Source organism: Oncorhynchus keta, chromosome 30 (assembly GCF_023373465.1).
Source record: "Oncorhynchus keta strain PuntledgeMale-10-30-2019 chromosome 30, Oket_V2, whole genome shotgun sequence".
Lineage (NCBI taxonomy): Eukaryota > Metazoa > Chordata > Actinopteri > Salmoniformes > Salmonidae > Oncorhynchus > Oncorhynchus keta.
Window position 1 is genome coordinate 598,291 of NC_068450.1, and position 19,693 is coordinate 617,983.

The 19,693-nt window shown below is 47.7% G+C and overlaps 2 long non-coding RNA genes across 6 annotated transcripts in view; both read right to left on the reverse strand.

The window, feature by feature from the left end:
• Positions 1 to 19,693, reverse strand: part of LOC127913785 (uncharacterized) — a 304,311-nt gene that overhangs the window by 277,369 nt on the left and 7,249 nt on the right. The window lies entirely within an intron of this gene.
• On the reverse strand, positions 11,611 to 12,545 carry LOC127913786 (uncharacterized). Its single transcript, XR_008086672.1, has 3 exons — positions 12,367 to 12,545; positions 12,229 to 12,320; positions 11,611 to 12,044 (listed from the first exon to the last, which is right to left on the reverse strand). It is a non-coding gene; the product is annotated as an uncharacterized LOC127913786 (long non-coding RNA).

Sequence of the window (19,693 nt, forward strand, 5' to 3'; positions counted from 1 at the left end):
CTATATTTACATGTAACAGCCTATTGAAGAACCCTGGACCGGTCCTCTGGTACTGATCTCTATATTTACATGTAACAGCCTATTGAAGAACCCAGGACCGGTCCTCTGGTACTGATCTCTATATTTACATGTAACAGCCTATTGAAGAACTCAGGACCGGTCCTCTGGTACTGATCTCTATATTTACATGTAACAGCAGCCTATTGAAGAACCCTGGACCGGTCCTCTGGTACTGATCTCTATATTTACATGTAACAGCCTATTGAAGAACCCAGGACCGGTCCTCTGGTACTGATCTCTATATTTACATGTAACAGCAGCCTATTGAAGAACCCTGGACCGGTCCTCTGGTACTGATCTCTATATTTACATGTAACAGCAGCCTATTGAAGAACCCTGGACCGGTCCTCTGGTACTGATCTCTATATTTACATGTAACAGCCTATTGAAGAACCCTGGACCGGTCCTCTGGTACTGATCTCTATATTTACATGTAACAGCCTATTGAAGAACCCAGGGCCGGTCCTTTGGCACTGATCTCTATATTTACATGTAACAGCCTATTGAAGAACCCTGGACCGGTCCTCTGGTACTGAGCTCTAAATTTACATGTAACAGCCTATTGAAGAACCCTGGACCGGTCCTCTGGTACTGATCTCTATATTTACATGTAACAGCCTATTGAAGAACCCTGGACCGGTCCTCTGGTACTGAGCTCTATATTTACATGTAACAGCAGCCTATTGAAGAACCCTGGACCGGTCCTCTGGTACTGAGCTCTATATTTACATGTAACAGCAGCCTATTGAAGAACCCAGGACCGGTCCTCTGGTACTGAGCTCTATATTTACATGTAACAGCCTGTTGAAGAACCCTGGACCGGTCCTCTGGTACTGATCTCTATATTTACATGTAACAGCAGCCTATTGAAGAACCCTGGACCGGTCCTCTGGTACTGAGCTCTATATTTACATGTAACAGCCTATTGAAGAACCCTGGACCGGTCCTCTGGTACTGATCTCTATATTTACATGTAACAGCAGCCTATTGAAGAACCCTGGACCGGTCCTCTGGTACTGAGCTCTATATTTACATGTAACAGCAGCCTATTGAAGAACCCTGGACCGGTCCTCTGGTACTGAGCTCTATATTTACATGTAACAGCAGCCTATTGAAGAACCCAGGACCGGTCCTCTGGTACTGAGCTCTATATTTACATGTAACAGCAGCCTATTGAAGAACCCTGGACCGGTCCTCTGGTACTGAGCTCTATATTTACATGTAACAGCAGCCTATTGAAGAACCCAGGACCGGTCCTCTGGTACTGAGCTCTATATTTACATGTAACAGCCTGTTGAAGAACCCAGGACCGGTTCTCTGGTACTGATCTCTATATTTACATGTAACAGCAGCCTATTGAAGAACCCTGGACCGGTCCTCTGGTACTGATCTCTATATTTACATGTAACAGCCTATTGAAGAACCCTGGACCGGTCCTCTGGTACTGAGCTCTATATTTACATGTAACAGCCTATTGAAGAACCCAGGACCGGTTCTCTGGTACTGATCTCTATATTTACATGTAACAGCCTATTGAAGAACCCTGGACCGGTCCTCTGGTACTGAGCTCTATATTTACATGTAACAGCCTATTGAAGAACCCTGGACCGGTCCTCTGGTACTGATCTCTATATTTACATGTAACAGCCTATTGAAGAACCCTGGACCGGTCCTCTGGTACTGATCTCTATATTTACATGTAACAGCCTGTTGAAGAACCCTGGACCGGTCCTCTGGTACTGAGCTCTATATTTACATGTAGCAGCCTATTGAAGAACCCTGGACCGGTCCTCTGGTACTGATCTCTATATTTACATGTAACAGCAGCCTATTGAAGAACCCTGGACCGGTCCTCTGGTACTGAGCTCTATATTTACAAGTAACAGCCTGTGTTAAATACAGGAAGGATCTGATCCGCATCCCAAATGCACCATGTTCCCTACAGAGTGCACTACTTTTGACCAGGGCCGATAAGGATGTAGGGAATAGGGTGCCATTTGGGACGCTCCCCAGTTGTCTGTAACAGCGGTCTATCCGGTTCTCTCGTTACCATGGAGACCACGTGACCGCAGTCGGACAGTGAGTCATGGGGAGCTCTCTCAGCAAGGTGAAGCTTGTTTACGCGGCGACCGTCTCCTAGGTACTCAGCGTGTCATGTGATCTTGTGGTTGAGCAACGTCATTGGACGAGCTGTCCTGTGGTGTTGATTCTAAAAAGGTTTACATAAGGTAAATGTTTAACTAAGACAACACTATAGAATGGTGTCAGCCGCTCTTACACAGATCAGTCATTTAGGTTCATTATAGGACAGGACACGTAATCCTTCCCTACCTTACAAGACGTGTGTGTGTGTGTGTGTGTGTGTGTGTGTGTGTGTGTGTGTGTGTGTGTGTGTGTGTGTGTGTGTGTGTGTGTGTGTGTGTGTGTGTGTGTGTGTGTGTGTGTGTGTGTGTGTGTGTGTGTGTGTGCGTGTGTGTGTGTATATGTGTGTATGTGTGTGTGTGTGTGTGTGTATATGTGTGTGTGTTGGTCATTGAAGGAGAGGGGTCAGGTTAGGCTCTGTAAGGGGGAGAGAGGAGGCTCTGTAAGGAGGAGGCTCTGTAAGGGGGAGAAAGGAGGCTCTGTAAGGGGGAGAGAGGAGGCTCTGTAAGGGGGAGAGAGGAGGCTCTGTAAGGGGGAGAGAGGAGGCTCTGTAAGGGGGAGGCTCTGTAAGGAGGAGGCTCTGTAAGGTGGAGAGGAGGCTCTGTAAGGGGGAGGCTCTGTAAGGGGGAGGCTCTGTAAGGAGGAGGCTCTGTAAGGGGGAGAGGAGGCTCTGTAAGGAGGAGGCTCTGTAAGGGGGAGAGGAGGCTCTGTAAGGAGGAGGCTCTGTAAGGGGGAGAGGAGGCTCTGTAAGGAGGAGGCTCTGTAAGGGGGAGGCTCTGTAAGGGGGGGCTCTGTAAGGAGGAGGCTCTGTAAGGGGGAGGCTCTGTAAGGGGGGGGCTCTGTAAGGAGGAGGCTCTGTAAGGGGGAGGCTCTGTAAGAAGGAGGCTCTGTAAGGGGAGGAGAGGAGGCTCTGTAAGGGGGAGGCTCTGTAAGGGGAGAAGATGAGGCTCTGTAAGGGGAGGAGAGGAGGCTCTGTAAGGGGAGGAGAGGAGGCTCTGTAAGGGGGAGGCTCTGTAAGGAGGAGGCTCTGTAAGGGGAGGAGAGGAGGCTCTGTAAGGGGTAGAGGGGGCTCTGTAAGGGGGAGGCTCTGTAAGGAGGAGGCTCTGTAAGGGGAAAAGAGGAGGCTCTGTAAGGGGAGGAGAGGAGGCTCTGTAAGGGGGAGAGGAGGCTCTGTAAGGGGGAGAGGTGGCTCTGTAAGGGGGAGAGGAGGCTCTGTAAGGGGGGGAGAGGAGGCTCTGTAAGGGGGAGAGGTGGCTCTGTAAGGGGGAGAGGAGGCTCTGTAAGGGGGGAGAGGAGGCTCTGTAAGGGGGAGAGGAGGCTCCGTAAGGGGGAGAGGAGGCTCTGTAAGGGGTTCACTGTGGTGAATACATGTGAACTATGAGTCTACCTGTTCAGAAGAATAACAACAACTAACTGGACCCCTAGACACTAGCATAGTCATTCCTAGACATGGAAGGAATGGTTACTGTAAGTACTAGCAGTACTATGCTATCAAGATGGTATCCTACTGTACAATAAAAGGTACAATATCTCATCACACTATACCTTTCAGTCTTCACAAAGGGAATAGGGGTGCCCCTCTGAGAACATTCTGTAGGGGCTAGGGGTCAGGGGTCAATATGGAGTAGGGCAAGACCTGGAGAGACACTCACTCAGCCTCAATGACATCATACACATGTGACCTGCCCCCCCCCCCAGTGATGTCAGAAGGCAACGTTAATGTTGACATCCTCCCGTGAGGAGGCCAATGATGAATCAACGCTGGTAATGATTAGTAAACTGAAACAAAACAACCACATAGCTGATCTCCTAGTAATCCCAGTGTATAATCACTGTCAGGCGCCCGACACGGTGACAGCCTGGTGACAAAACAGGAAAACAACATGACAGAACAAAGAAACAAAAGATTCCACTGGATACCAGAGGACTGACTGACAGTTCTAGAATGCCAGAGGACTGACTGACAGTTCTAGAATGCCTGAGGGTAGAGGGGGCGGGGCACAGGTAACCATTAACATTCTCTTACACACGGTTTCCCCTGAGTAATGACAGGTATCCACCTACCCAGTGGTGTTATGCCCATATGGGTCATGTTTACTTCATTTCTGATGATAAATTAATGACGGATCTTCCTTTTAAAAGCCCACGTTTCATTATAATTATTTATTATGAAAGATTTGTCAGAAAAAAATGTTTTGGGGCAGGCAGAGAGTCCCCCCCGACCTCAATTCTCACCTACAGATTCCTGGGCAGGACACTAGATACGTCTAGTGCATGCACTATCGTATGTTGGGGAGGAGAGAGAGTGTAGAGCAGGGATGGTCAACTGGAGGCCCGCGGGCCATATGCTGCCACCCGTTTTATAGACCCGTGGACCAATTTAAAAAATACATGATGTTTTCAGTCGGGGTCTCAGCTTACTGCTGAGAGTTAGAATAACAGAATTCACAAGGTGCAGTTTCAAAATATGGTTGTGCATCAACAGTCACTCAATAAGCCCATGTCAGCCAAACAAATGTAGATTGGTAAGTCAGTCTCGTGGCCAGCTATCAAAGCGTGTGGTGAGCAGGGGTGTATAACGCCACTGCACCTCCCTAAATGGAGACGTTCCTCTCTAAATGGAGATGTTCCTGATGCCACTGCACCTCCCTAAATGGAGACGTTCCTGATGCCACTGCACCTCCCTAAATGGAGACGTTCCTCTCTAAATGGAGACGTTCCTGATGCCACTGCACCTCCCTAAATGGAGACGTTCCTGATGCCACTGCACCTCCCTAAATGGAGACGTTCCTGGCGCCACAGCACCTCCCTAAATGGAGACGTTCCTCTCTAAATGGAGACGTTCCTGATGCCACTGCACCTCCCTAAATGGAGACGTTCCTGATGCCACTGCACCTCCCTAAATGGAGACGTTCCTGGCGCCACAGCACCTCCCTAAATGGAGACGTTCCTGATGCCACTGCACCTCCCTAAATGGAGACGTTCCTGATGCCACTGCACCTCCCTAAATGGAGACGTTCCTGGCGCCACAGCACCTCCCTAAATGGAGACGTTCCTCTCTAAATGGAGACGTTCCTGATGCCACTGCACCTCCCTAAATGGAGACGTTCCTGGCGCCACAGCACCTCCCTAAATGGAGACGTTCCTCCCTAAATGGAGACGTTCCTGGAGTATGGCAGCACCTCCCTAAATGGAGACGTTCCTGATGCCACTGCACCTCCCTAAATGGAGACGTTCCTGACGCCACAGCACCTCCCTAAATGGAGACGTTCCTGATGCCACTGCACCTCCCTAAATGGAGACGTTCCTGATGCCACTGCACCTCCCTAAATGGAGACGTTCCTGACGCCACTGCACCTCCCTAAATGGAGACGTTCCTGACGCCACAGCACCTCCCTAAATGGAGACGTTCCTGACGCCACAGCACCTCCCTAAATGGAGACGTTCCTGATGCCACTGCACCTCCCTAAATGGAGACGTTCCTGATGCCACTGCACCTCCCTAAATGGAGACGTTCCTGATGCCACTGCACCTCCCTAAATGGAGACGTTCCTGACGCCACAGCACCTCCCTAAATGGAGACGTTCCTGATGCCACTGCACCTCCCTAAATGGAGACGTTCCTGATGCCACTGCACCTCCCTAAATGGAGACGTTCCTGATGCCACTGCACCTCCCTAAATGGAGACGTTCCTGACGCCACTGCACCTCCCTAAATGGAGACGTTCCTGATGCCACTGCACCTCCCTAAATGGAGACGTTCCTCCCTAAATGGAGACGTTCCTGACGCCACTGCACCTCCCTAAATGGAGACGTTCCTGATGCCACTGCACCTCTCTAAATGGAGACGTTCCTGATGCCACTGCACCTCCCTAAATGGAGACGTTCCTGACGCCACTGCACCTCCCTAAATGGAGACGTTCCTGATGCCACTGCACCTCCCTAAATGGAGACGTTCCTGACGCCACAGCACCTCCCTAAATGGAGACGTTCCTGACGCCACTGCACCTCCCTAAATGGAGACGTTCCTGGCGCCACTGCACCTCCCTAAATGGAGACGTTCCTGATGCCACTGCACCTCCTTAAATGGAGACGTTCCTGATGCCACTGCACCTCCCTAAATGGAGACGTTCCTCTCTAAATGGAGAGGGTCCTGACGCCACTGCACCTCCCTAAATGGAGACGTTCCTGATGCCACTGCACCTCCCTAAATGGAGACGTTCCTGACGCCACTGCACCTCCCTAAATGGAGACGTTCCTCTCTAAATGGAGACGTTCCTGATGCCACTGCACCTCCCTAAATGGAGACGTTCCTGATGCCACTGCACCTCCCTAAATGGAGACGTTCCTGATGCCACTGCACCTCCCTAAATGGAGACGTTCCTGATGCCACTGCACCTCCCTAAATGGAGACGTTCCTGATGCCACTGCACCTCCCTAAATGGAGACGTTCCTGATGCCACTGCACCTCCCTAAATGGAGACGTTCCTGATGCAACTGCACCTCCCTAAATGGAGACGTTCCTGATGCCACTGCACCTCCCTAAATGGAGACGTTCCTGATGCCACTGCACCTCCCTAAATGGAGACGTTCCTGATGCCACTGCACCTCCCTAAATGGAGACGTTCCTGACGCCACTGCACCTCCCTAAATGGAGACGTTCCTGACGCCACTGCACCTCCCTAAATGGAGACGTTCCTCTCTAAATGGAGACGTTCCTGACGCCACTGCACCTCTCTAAATGGAGACGTTCCTGATGCCACTGCACCTCCCTAAATGGAGACGTTCCTGATGCCACTGCACCTCCCTAAATGGAGACGTTCCTGACGCCACAGCACCTCCCTAAATGGAGACGTTCCTGACGCCACAGCACCTCCCTAAATGGAGACGTTCCTCTCTAAATGGAGACGTTCCTGGAGTATGGCAGTACCTCCCTAAATGGAGACGTTCCTGGAGTATGGCAGTACCTCCCTAAATGGAGACGTTCCTGACGCCACAGCACCTCCCTAAATGGAGACGTTCCTGGAGTATGGCAGTACCTCCCTAAATGGAGACGTTCCTGGAGTATGGCAGTACCTCCCTAAATGGAGACGTTCCTGGAGTATGGCAGTACCTCCCTAAATGGAGACGTTCCTGACGCCACAGCACCTCCCTAAATGGAGACGTTCCTCTCTAAATGGAGACGTTCCTGGAGTATGGCAGTACCTCCCTAAATGGAGACGTTCCTCCCTAAATGCAGACGTTCCTGGAGTATGGCAGTACCTCCCTAAATGGAGACGTTCCTCCCTAAATGGAGACGTTCCTGGAGTATGGCAGTACCTCCCTAAATGGAGACGTTCCTGGAGTATGGCAGTACCTCCCTAAATGGAGACGTTCCTGGAGTATGGCAGTACCTCCCTAAATGGAGACGTTCCTGGAGTATGGCAGTACCTCCCTAAATGGAGACGTTCCTGGAGTATGGCAGTACCTCCCTAAATGGAGACGTTCCTCCCTAAATGGAGATGTTCCTGGAGTATGGCAGTACCTCCCTAAATGGAGACGTTCCTCCCTAAATGGAGACGTTCCTGGAGTATGGCAGTACCTCTCTAAATGGAGACGTTCCTGGAGTATGGCAGTACCTCCCTAAATGGAGACGTTCCTCCCTAAATGGAGACGTTCCTGGAGTATGGCAGTACCTCCCTAAATGGAGACGTTCCTCCCTAATTGGAGACGTTCCTGGAGTATGGCAGTACCTCCCTAAATGGAGACGTTCCTGGAGTATGGCAGTACCTCCCTAAATGGAGACGTTCCTCCCTAAATGGAAATGGAGACATTCCTGGACGTATGGCAGTACCTCCCTAAATGGAGACGTTCCTGGAGTATGGCAGTACCTCCCTAAATGGAGACGTTCCTGGAGTATGGCAGTACCTCCCTAAATGGAGACGTTCCTGGAGTATGGCAGTACCTCCCTAAATGGAGACGTTCCTCCCTAAATGGAGATGTTCCTGGAGTATGGCAGTCCCTCCCTAAATGGAGACGTTCCTGGAGTATGGCAGTACCTCCCTAAATGGAGACGTTCCTGGAGTATGGCAGTACCTCCCTAAATGGAGACGTTCCTCCCTAAATGGAGACGTTCCTGGAGTATGGCAGTACCTCCCTAAATGGAGACGTTCCTGGAGTATGGCAGCACCTCCCTAAATGGAGACGTTCCTCCCTAAATGGAGACGTTCCTGGAGTATGGCAGTACCTCCCTAAATGGAGACGTTCCTGGAGTATGGCAGTACCCCTAAATGGAGACGTTCCTGGAGTATGGCAGTACCTCCCTAAATGGATACGTTCCTCCCTAAATGGAGACGTTCCTGGAGTATGGCAGCACCTCCCTAAATGGAGACGTTCCTGGAGTATGGCAGCACCTCCCTAAATGGAGACGTTCCTGGAGTATGGTAGCACCTCCTAAATGGAGACATTCCTGGAGTATGGCAGTACCTCCCTAAATGGAGACGTTCCTGGAGTATGGCAGTACCTCCCTAAATGGAGACGTTCCTGGAGTATGGCAGTACCTCCCTAAATGGAGACGTTCCTGGAGTATGGCAGTACCTCCCTAAATGGAGACGTTCCTGGAGTATGGCAGCACCTCCCTAAATGGAGACGTTCCTGGAGTATGGCAGTACCTCCCTAAATGGAGACGTTCCTGGAGTATGGCAGGACCTCCCTAAATGGAGACGTTCCTGGAGTATGGCAGTACCTCCCTAAATGGAGACGTTCCTGGAGTATGGCAGTACCTCCCTAAATGGAGACGTTCCTGGAGTATGGCAGTACCTCCCTAAATGGAGACGTTCCTGGAGTATGGCAGTACCTTTACTATGACTTTTATTTACAAAGCCATTTTTGGGGTTTACTACCTTTTTATTTGGGCATTTGTATTGTTCAGAAATGTGGTGGGTCGTCTCTTTGTTCGCTGGACTTTAATCCTGCTAACTGTTCCAAATCTCCGAACTGAATTTGGTAAAAGGGCTTTTATGTACTCTGGCCATCGTCTTGGAACACCTTACAAAATACTTTTAAACTGGAAGAATTTGTCCCGGTTGGTGTTTTTAAATCACTGATGAAGGATTTTGAGGCTGATTCACTGACCTGTCAATGTCTTTAATCTGCTGTTTTATACTCTTGTGAATTCAATGGTTTTTACCAGATTACTTGTAGTTTTTCATGTTGTCTGTCTGTAATTTTTTTGTAATGACTTGCTGCTGCCCATCTTGGCCAGGACGCTCTTGAAAAAGAGATTATAATCTCAATGAGCCCTTCCTGATTAAATAAAGGTTAAATAAAATACCTTCACTCTGACAGGTGAGTAGACTTAACTGAACCATGAGGTGACAGGAAAGGTGTGTGTGTGTGTGTGTGTGTGTGTGTGTGTGTGTGTGTGTGTGTGTGTGTGTGTGTGTGTGTGTGTGTGTGTGTGTGTGTGTGTGTGTGTGTGTGTGTGTGTGTGTGTGTGTGTGTGTGTGTGTGTGTGTGTGTGAGCTGTGGGCTACTCACCCACAGCTCCTGTGTACGTGGGCTGGGTCAGGTCTTTGGGGACTTTCCTGTAGACATCCAACCTAGTGGAAGAGAAAGAAAGCATATTAAAAATATATACCTGCAAGCAGCAATGAACGGGGTTCACAGTTTGATCAGTTGGATAAGAAAGCGAGCACTATCATGTAGGAACTATCTTCCTTTACGTGCAATCACTTAAACCATTACCATGTTTATCTCTCAATACCACAAGGTATTGAAGTTAAGACTGGTGCTGTAGGTTGATTATCTCTGAATACAAGAATGACACGAGTGAAGTTAAAACTGGTGCTGTAGGTTGATTATCTCTGAATACAAGGAGTGAAGTTAAGACTGGTGCTGTAGGTTGATTATCTCTGAATACAAGGAGTGAAGTTAAGACTGGTGCTGTAGGTTGATTATCTCTGAATACAAGGAGTGAAGTTAAGACTGGTGCTGTAGGTTGATTATCTCTGAATACAAGGAGTGAAGTTAAGACTGGTGCTGTAGGTTGATTATCTCTGAATACAAGGAGTGAAGTTAAGACTGGTGCTGTAGGTTGATTATCTCTGAATACAAGGAGTGAAGTTAAGACTGGTGCTGTAGGTTGATTATCTTTGAATGCAACAGGAAATCATTCAAAAAAAAAAGGTATGACTTAATGTATTTACTGTTTATATAAAACTACCAGTGAAAAGTTCGGACACACCCACTCATTCAAGGGTTTTTCTATATTTTTACTATTTTCTTCATTGTAGAATAATAGTGAAGACATCAAAACTATGAAATAACACATATGGAATCATTTAGTAACCAAAAAAAGTGTTAAGTCAAATTACGTTTTAGATTTGAGATTCTTCAAATAGCCACCCTTTGCCTTGACAGCTTTGCACACTCTTGGCATTCTCTCAACCAACTTCATGAGGTAGTCACCTGGAATGCATTTCAATTAGCAAGTGTGCCTTGGTAAAAGTGAATTTGTGGAATTTCTTTCCTTCTTAATGCATTTGAGCCAATCAGTTGTTTGGTGACAAGGTAGGGGTGGTATACTAGAAGATAGCCCTAATTGGTAAAAGACCAAGAACAGCTCAAATAAGCAGAGAGAAACGACATCATTACTTTAAGACATGAAGGTCAGTCAATACGGGAAAATGTCAAGTTTCTTCAAGTCCCAAAAACCATCAAGCGCTATGATGAACCTGGCTCTCATGAGGACCGCCACAGGAAAGGAAGACCCAGAGTTACCTGTCTCTCATGAGGACCGCCACAGGAAAGGAAGACCCAGAGTTACCTCTGCTGCAGAGGATAAGTTCATTAGAGTTACCAGTCTCTCATGAGGACCGCCACAGGAAAGGAAGACCCAGAGTTACCTGTCTCTCATGAGGACCGCCACAGGAAAGGAAGACCCAGAGTCACCTGTCTCTCATGAGGACCGCCACAGGAAAGGAAGACCCAGAGTCACCTGTCTCTCATGAGGACCGCCACAGGAAAGGAAGACCCAGAGTTACCTGTCTCTCATGAGGACCGCCACAGGAAAGGAAGAGACCTGTCTCTCATGAGGACCGCCACAGGAAAGGAAGACCCAGAGTTACCTGTCTCTCATGAGGACCGCCACAGGAAAGGAAGACCCAGAGTCACCTGTCTCTCATGAGGACCGCCACAGGAAAGGAAGACCCAGAGTCACCTGTCTCTCATGAGGACCGCCACAGGAAAGGAAGACCCAGAGTCACCTGTCTCTCATGAGGACCGCCACAGGAAAGGAAGACCCAGAGTTACCTGTCTCTCATGAGGACCGCCACAGGAAAGGAAGACCAGAAGTCACCTGTCTCTCATGAGGACCGCCACAGGAAAGGAAGACCCAGAGTCACCTGTCTCTCATGAGGACCGCCACAGGAAAGGAAGACCCAGAGTTACCTGTCTCTCATGAGGACCGCCACAGGAAAGGAAGACCCAGAGTCACCTGTCTCTCATGAGGACCGCCACAGGAAAGGAAGACCCAGAGTCACCTGTCTCTCATGAGGACCGCCACAGGAAAGGAAGACCCAGAGTTACCTGTCTCTCATGAGGACCGCCACAGGAAAGGAAGACCCAGAGTTACCTGTCTCTCATGAGGACCGCCACAGGAAAGGAAGACCCAGAGTTACCTGTCTCTCATGAGGACCGCCACAGGAAAGGAAGACCCAGAGTTACCTGTCTCTCATGAGGACCGCCACAGGAAAGGAAGACCCAGAGTTACCTGTCTCTCATGAGGACCGCCACAGGAAAGGAAGACCCAGAGTTACCTGTCTCTCATGAGGACCGCCACAGGAAAGGAAGACCCAGAGTTACCTGTCTCTCATGAGGACCGCCACAGGAAAGGAAGACCCAGAGTCACCTGTCTCTCATGAGGACCGCCACAGGAAAGGAAGACCCAGAGTCACCTGTCTCTCATGAGGACCGCCACAGGAAAGGAAGACCCAGAGTCACCTGTCTCTCATGAGGACCGCCACAGGAAAGGAAGACCCAGAGTCACCTGTCTCTCATGAGGACCGCCACAGGAAAGGAAGACCCAGAGTTACCTGTCTCTCATGAGGACCGCCACAGGAAAGGAAGACCCAGAGTTACCTGTCTCTCATGAGGACCGCCACAGGAAAGGAAGACCCAGAGTCACCTGTCTCTCATGAGGACCGCCACAGGAAAGGAAGACCCAGAGTTACCTGTCTCTCATGAGGACCGCCACAGGAAAGGAAGACCCAGAGTTACCTGTCTCTCATGAGGACCGCCACAGGAAAGGAAGACCCAGAGTTACCTGTCTCTCATGAGGACCGCCACAGGAAAGGAAGACCCAGAGTTACCTGTCTCTCATGAGGACCTCCACAGGAAAGGAAGACCCAGAGTTACCTCTGCTGCAGAGGATAAGTTCATTAGAGTTACCTCTGCTGCAGAGGATAAGTTCATTAGAGTTACCTCTGCTGCAGAGGATAAGTTCATTAGAGTTACCTCTGCTGCAGAGGATCAGTTCATTAGAGTTACCTCTGCTGCAGAGGATCAGTTCATTAGAGTTACCTCTGCTGCAGAGGATCAGTTCATTAGAGTCACCTCTGCTGCAGAGGATCAGTTCATTAGAGTCACCTCTGCTGCAGAGGATCAGTTCATTAGAGTTACCTCTGCTGCAGAGGATAAGTTCATTAGAGATACCTGCCTCAGAAATTGCAGCCCAAATAAATGCGTCACAGTTAAAGTAATAGACACATAAACATCAAATGTTCAGAGACGGTGCGAATCAGGCCTTCACAGTCAAATTGGCTGCCAAGAAAACACTACTAAAGGACACCAATAAGAATAAGAGACTTGCTTTGGCCAAGAAACATAAGTAATAGACATTAGACCGGTGGAAATCTGTCCTTTGGCTTGGAGTCCAAATTGGATATTTTTCCTACCAACTGCCATGTCTTTGTGAGATGTGGTGTGGGTGAATGGATGATCTGTGTATTTCCCACCGTGAAGCATGGAGGAGGAGGTGTTACGGTGTGGGAGTGCTTTGCTGGTGACACTGATTTATTTAGAATTCAAGGTCCACTTAACCAGCATGGATACCACAGCATTCTGCAGTGATACGCCATCCCATCTGGTTTGGGCTTAGTGGGACTATCATTTGTTTTTCAACAGGACAATGACCCAACACACCTCCAGGCTGTCTAAGGGCTATTTGACCAGGAAGGAGGGTGATGGAGTGCTGCATCAGATGACCTGGCCTCCACAATCACCTGACCTCAACCCAAATGAGATGGTCTGGAATGAGTGAAGGAAAAGCAGCCAACAAGTGCTCAGCATATGTAGGAACTCCTTCAAGACTGTTGGAAAAGCATTCCTCATGAAGCTGGTTGAGAGAATGCCAAGAGTGTGGGAAGCTGTCAAAGGCATCGGGTGACTACTTTGTAGAATTGAAAATATATTTTGATTTGTTTTACACTTTTTTGGTTACTACATGATTCCATGCGTGTTATTTCATACTGTTGATATGTATCAGTGGTGACAGGTTAATACGTTTTTACAAGGCATTAATTCTATTACAGCATATCGGATAACTGTCATTCATATTCACCCAGTTCAATGTGACAGGTTTAGGTTACTGTCATTCATATTCACCCAGTTCAATGTAACAGGTTTAGGTTACTGTCATTCATATTCACCCAGTTCAATGTAACAGGTTTAGGTTACTGGCATTCATATTCACCCAGTTCAATGTGACAGGTTTAGGTTACTGTCATTCATATTCACCCAGTTCAATGTAACAGGTTTAGGTTACTGGCATTCATATTCACCCAGTTCAATGTGACAGGTTTAGGTTACTGTCATTCATATTCACCCAGTTCAATGTGACAGGTTTAGGTTACTGGCATTCATATTCACCCAGTTCAATGTGACAGGTTTAGGTTACTGTCATTCATATTCACCAGTTCAATGTGACAGGTTTAGGTTACTGTCATTCATATTCACCCAGTTCAATGTGACAGGTTTAGGTTACTGTCATTCATATTCACCCAGTTCAATGTGACAGGTTTAGGTTACTGGCATTCATATTCACCCAGTTCAATGTAAGTGACAGGTTTAGGTTACTGGCATTCATATTCACCCAGTTCAATGTAACAGTGACAGGTTTAGGTTACTGTCATTCATATTCACCCAGTTCAATATAACAGTGACAGGTTTAGGTTACTGGCATTCATATTCACCCAGTTCTGATAGGTTTAGGTTACTGTCATTCATATTCACCCAGTTCAATGTAACAGTGATAGGTTTAGGTTACTGTCATTCACCCAGTTCAATGTAACAGTGACAGGTTTAGGTTACTGTCATTCATATTCACCCAGTTCAATGTAACAGTGACAGGTTTAGGTTACTGTCATTCATATTCACCCAGTTCAATGTAACAGTGATAGGTTTAGGTTACTGTCATTCACCCAGTTCAATGTAACAGTGACAGGTTTAGGTTACTGTCATTCATATTCACCCAGTTCAATGTAACAGTGACAGGTTTAGGTTACTGTCATTCACCCAGTTCAATGTAACAGTGACAGGTTTAGGTTACTGTCATTCACCCAGTTCAATGTAACAGTGACAGGTTTAGGTTACTGTCATTCACCCAGTTCAATGTAACAGTGACAGGTTTAGGTTACTGTCATTCACCCAGTTCAATGTAACAGTGACAGGTTTAGGTTACTGGCATTCACCCAGTTCAATGTAACAGTGATAGGTTTAGGTTACTGTCATTCATATTCACCCAGTTCAATATAACAGTGACAGGTTTAGGTTACTGTCATTCATTCCCAGTTCAATGTAACAGTGACAGGTTTAGGTTACTGTCATTCACCCAGTTCAATGTAACAGTGATAGGTTTAGGTTACTGTCATTCACCCAGTTCAATGTAACAGTGACAGGTTTAGGATACTGTCATTCATATTCACCCAGTTCAATGTAACAGTGATAGGTTTAGGATACTGTCATTCACCCAGTTCAATGTAACAGTGACAGGTTTAGGCTACTACATGAAACTCTAATTTTCCCTCTACCCATCATGGAGGTTGCTACAACTTAGCCTACGAATGAAAGTTTACAACGTACAGTTGAAGTCAGAAGTTAACATACATTTTAGGTTGGAGTCATGAAAACGTGTATTTTTTTTCAACGATAGAACTAACAGGTTAGTAAACCTGCTACGGTCATGCAGTAACATCAGTGTACAGTCAGTGAGCAGGTACACCGGCGGGCCCCGGTGGCAATACATTTGGGATTACTAAAGCTTGACCTTTAACCTGGACTTGGAAAAGTTCCAGAGTCGTGATGAAGCACAGTTCTATTAGGGCATGTCTTTATAAAGACAGTGCTGCTAACTTAGTGGTTATCGCTGTAAGATGTAATTTATAAAATGTTTTATACTTTTCTTTTTAAAAACAGCCTAGTTTTAGGTTGTAAATAAGTATCTTATTAATTAATTATGCACAACTTGTTTTAAATCCTTCACTATTTCAGCGGGGCTCTCTACTCCAGAGGTTTAGTGTTCCCCACTACAAGCACTTCATGTGTGGACATCTTTGGGATTATCTTGTTCTATTACTTGACCAAGGTGGGATCTCTTTTCCAGGCTTCAGAGTTGGTTACCTTGTTCAGCTGGTTACTTTACATGGCTAGGCCTGATATCATGAGAGGGACAGCTGGTTACTTTACATGGCTAGGCCTGATGTCATGAGGGACAGCTGGTTGACTTTACATGGCTAGGCCTGATATCATGAGAGGCTACTACTTATTAATTAATTATGACAGCTGGTTAACTTTACATGGCTAGGCCTGATATCATGAGGGACAGCTGGTTACATTTTTAGGTTGGCTAGGCCTGATTTTTTATCATGAGAGGGACAGCTGGTTACTTTACATGGCTAGGCCTGATATCATGAGAGGGACAGCTGGTTACTTTACATGGCTAGGCCTGATATCATGAGAGGGACAGCTGGTTGACTTTACATGGCTAGGCCTGATATCATGAGAGGGACAGCTGGTTACTTTACATGGCTAGGCCTGATATCATGAGAGGGACAGCTGGTTACTTTACATGGCTAGGCCTGATATCATGAGAGGGACAGCTGGTTGACTTTACATGGCTAGGCCTGATATCATGAGAGCGACAGCTGGTTACTTTACATGGCTAGGCCTGATATCATGAGAGGGACAGCTGGTTACTTTACATGGCTAGGCCTGATATCATGAGGGACAGCTGGTTGACTTTACATGGCTAGGCCTGATATCATGAGAGGGACAGCTGGTTGACTTTACATTGGGCTGGTTCCAGGCTTTGATATCATGAGAGGGACAGCTGGTTGACTTTACATGGCTAGGCCTGATATCATGAGAGGGACAGCTGGTTACTTTACATGGCTAGGCCTGATATCATGAGAGGGACAGCTGGTTACTTTACATGGCTAGGCCTGATATCATGAGAGGGACAGCTGGTTACTTTACATGGCTAGGCCTGATATCATGAGAGGGACAGCTGGTTACTTTACATGGCTAGGCCTGATATCATGAGGGACAGCTGGTTGACTTTACATGGCTAGGCCTGATATCATGAGGGACAGCTGGTTGACTTTACATGGCTAGGCCTGATATCATGAGGGACAGCTGGTTGACTTTACATGGCTAGGCCTGATATCATGAGGGACAGCTGGTTGACTTTACATGGCTAGGCCTGATATCATGAGAGGGACAGCTGGTTGACTTTACATGGCTAGGCCTGATATCATGAGAGGGACAGCTGGTTGACTTTACATGGCTAGGCCTGATATCATGAGGGACAGCTGGTTGACTTTACATGGCTAGGCCTGATATCATGAGAGGGACAGCTGGTTGACTTTACATGGCTAGGCCTGATATCATGAGGGACAGCTGGTTGACTTTACATGGCTAGGCCTGATATCATGAGGGACAGCTGGTTGACTTTACATGGCTAGGCCTGATATCATGAGGGACAGCTGGTTGACTTTACATGGCTAGGCCTGATATCATGAGGGACAGCTGGTTGACTTTACATGGCTAGGCCTGATATCATGAGGGACAGCTGGTTGACTTTACATGGCTAGGCCTGATATCATGAGGGACAGCTGGTTGACTTTACATGGCTAGGCCTGATATCATGAGGGACAGCTGGTTGACTTTACATGGCTAGGCCTGATATCATGAGGGACAGCTGGTTGACTTTACATGGCTAGGCCTGATATCATGAGGGACAGCTGGTTGACTTTACATGGCTAGGCCTGATATCATGAGGGACAGCTGGTTGACTTTACATGGCTAGGCCTGATATCATGAGGGACAGCTGGTTGACTTTACATGGCTAGGCCTGATATCATGAGGGACAGCTGGTTGACTTTACATGGCTAGGCCTGATATCATGAGGGACAGCTGGTTGACTTTACATGGCTAGGCCTGATATCATGAGGGACAGCTGGTTACTTTACATGGCTAGGCCTGATATCATGAGGGACAGCTGGTTGACTTTACATGGCTAGGCCTGATATCATGAGGGACAGCTGGTTGACTTTACATGGCTAGGCCTGATATCATGAGGGACAGCTGGTTGACTTTACATGGCTAGGCCTGATATCATGAGGGACAGCTGGTTGACTTTACATGGCTAGGCCTGATATCATGAGGGACAGCTGGTTGACTTTACATGGCTAGGCCTGATATCATGAGGGACAGCTGGTTGACTTTACATGGCTAGGCCTGATATCATGAGGGACAGCTGGTTGACTTTACATGGCTAGGCCTGATATCATGAGGGACAGCTGGTTGACTTTACATGGCTAGGCCTGATATCATGAGGGACAGCTGGTTGACTTTACATGGCTAGGCCTGATATCATGAGGGACAGCTGGTTGACTTTACATGGCTAGGCCTGATATCATGAGGGACAGCTGGTTGACTTTACATGGCTAGGCCTGATATCATGAGGGACAGCTGGTTGACTTTACATGGCTAGGCCTGATATCATGAGGGACAGCTGGTTGACTTTACATGGCTAGGCCTGATATCATGAGGGACAGCTGGTTGACTTTACATGGCTAGGCCTGATATCATGAGGACAGCTGGTTGACTTTACATGGCTAGGCCTGATATCATGAGGGACAGCTGGTTGACTTTACATGGCTAGGCCTGATATCATGAGGGACAGCTGGTTGACTTTACATGGCTAGGCCTGATATCATGAGGGACAGCTGGTTGACTTTACATGGCTAGGCCTGATATCATGAGGGACAGCTGGTTGACTTTACATGGCTAGGCCTGATATCATGAGGGACAGCTGGTTGACTTTACATGGCTAGGCCTGATATCATGAGGGACAGCTGGTTGACTTTACATGGCTAGGCCTGATATCATGAGGGACAGCTGGTTGACTTTACATGGCTAGGCCTGATATCATGAGGGACAGCTGGTTGACTTTACATGGCTAGGCCTGATATCATGAGGGACAGCTGGTTGACTTTACATGGCTAGGCCTGATATCATGAGGGACAGCTGGTTACTTTACATGGCTAGGCCTGATATCATGAGGGACAGCTGGTTGACTTTACATGGCTAGGCCTGATATCATGAGAGGGAAAGCTGGTTGACTTTCCATGGCTAGGCCTGATATCATGAGGGACAGCTGGTTACATTATATGGCTAGGCCTGATATCATGAGGGACAGCTGGTTGACTTTACATGCCTAGGCCTGATATCATGAGAGGGACAGCTGGTTGACTTTACATGACTAGGCCTGATATCATGAGAGGGACAGCTGGTTGACTTTACATGGCTAGGCCTGATATCATGAGGGACAGCTGGTTGACTTTACATGGCTTGGCCTGATATCATGAGGGACAGCTGGTTGACTTTACATGGCTAGGCCTGATATCATGAGAGGGACAGCTGGTTGACTTTACATGGCTAGGCCTGATATCATGAGGGACAGCTGGTTGACTTTATATGGCTAGGCCTGATATCATGAGAGGGACAGCTGGTTGACTTTACATGGCTAGGCCTGATATCATGAGAGGGACAGCTGGTTGACTTTACATGGCTAGGCCTGATATCATGAGGGACAGCTGGTTGACTTTACATGGCTAGGCCTGATATCATGAGGGACAGCTGGTTGACTTTACATGGCTAGGCCTGATATCATGAGGGACAGCTGGTTGACTTTACATGGCTAGGTCTGATATCATGAGGGACAGCTGGTTGACTTTACATGGCTAGGCCTGATATCATGAGGGACAGCTGGTTGACTTTACATGGCTAGGCCTGATATCATGAGGGACAGCTGGTTGACTTTACATGGCTAGGCCTGATATCATGAGGGACAGCTGGTTGCTTTACATGGCTAGGCCTGATAACATAAAGGGACAGCTGGTTGACTTTACATGGCTAGGCCTGATAACATGAGGGACAGCTGGTTGACTTTA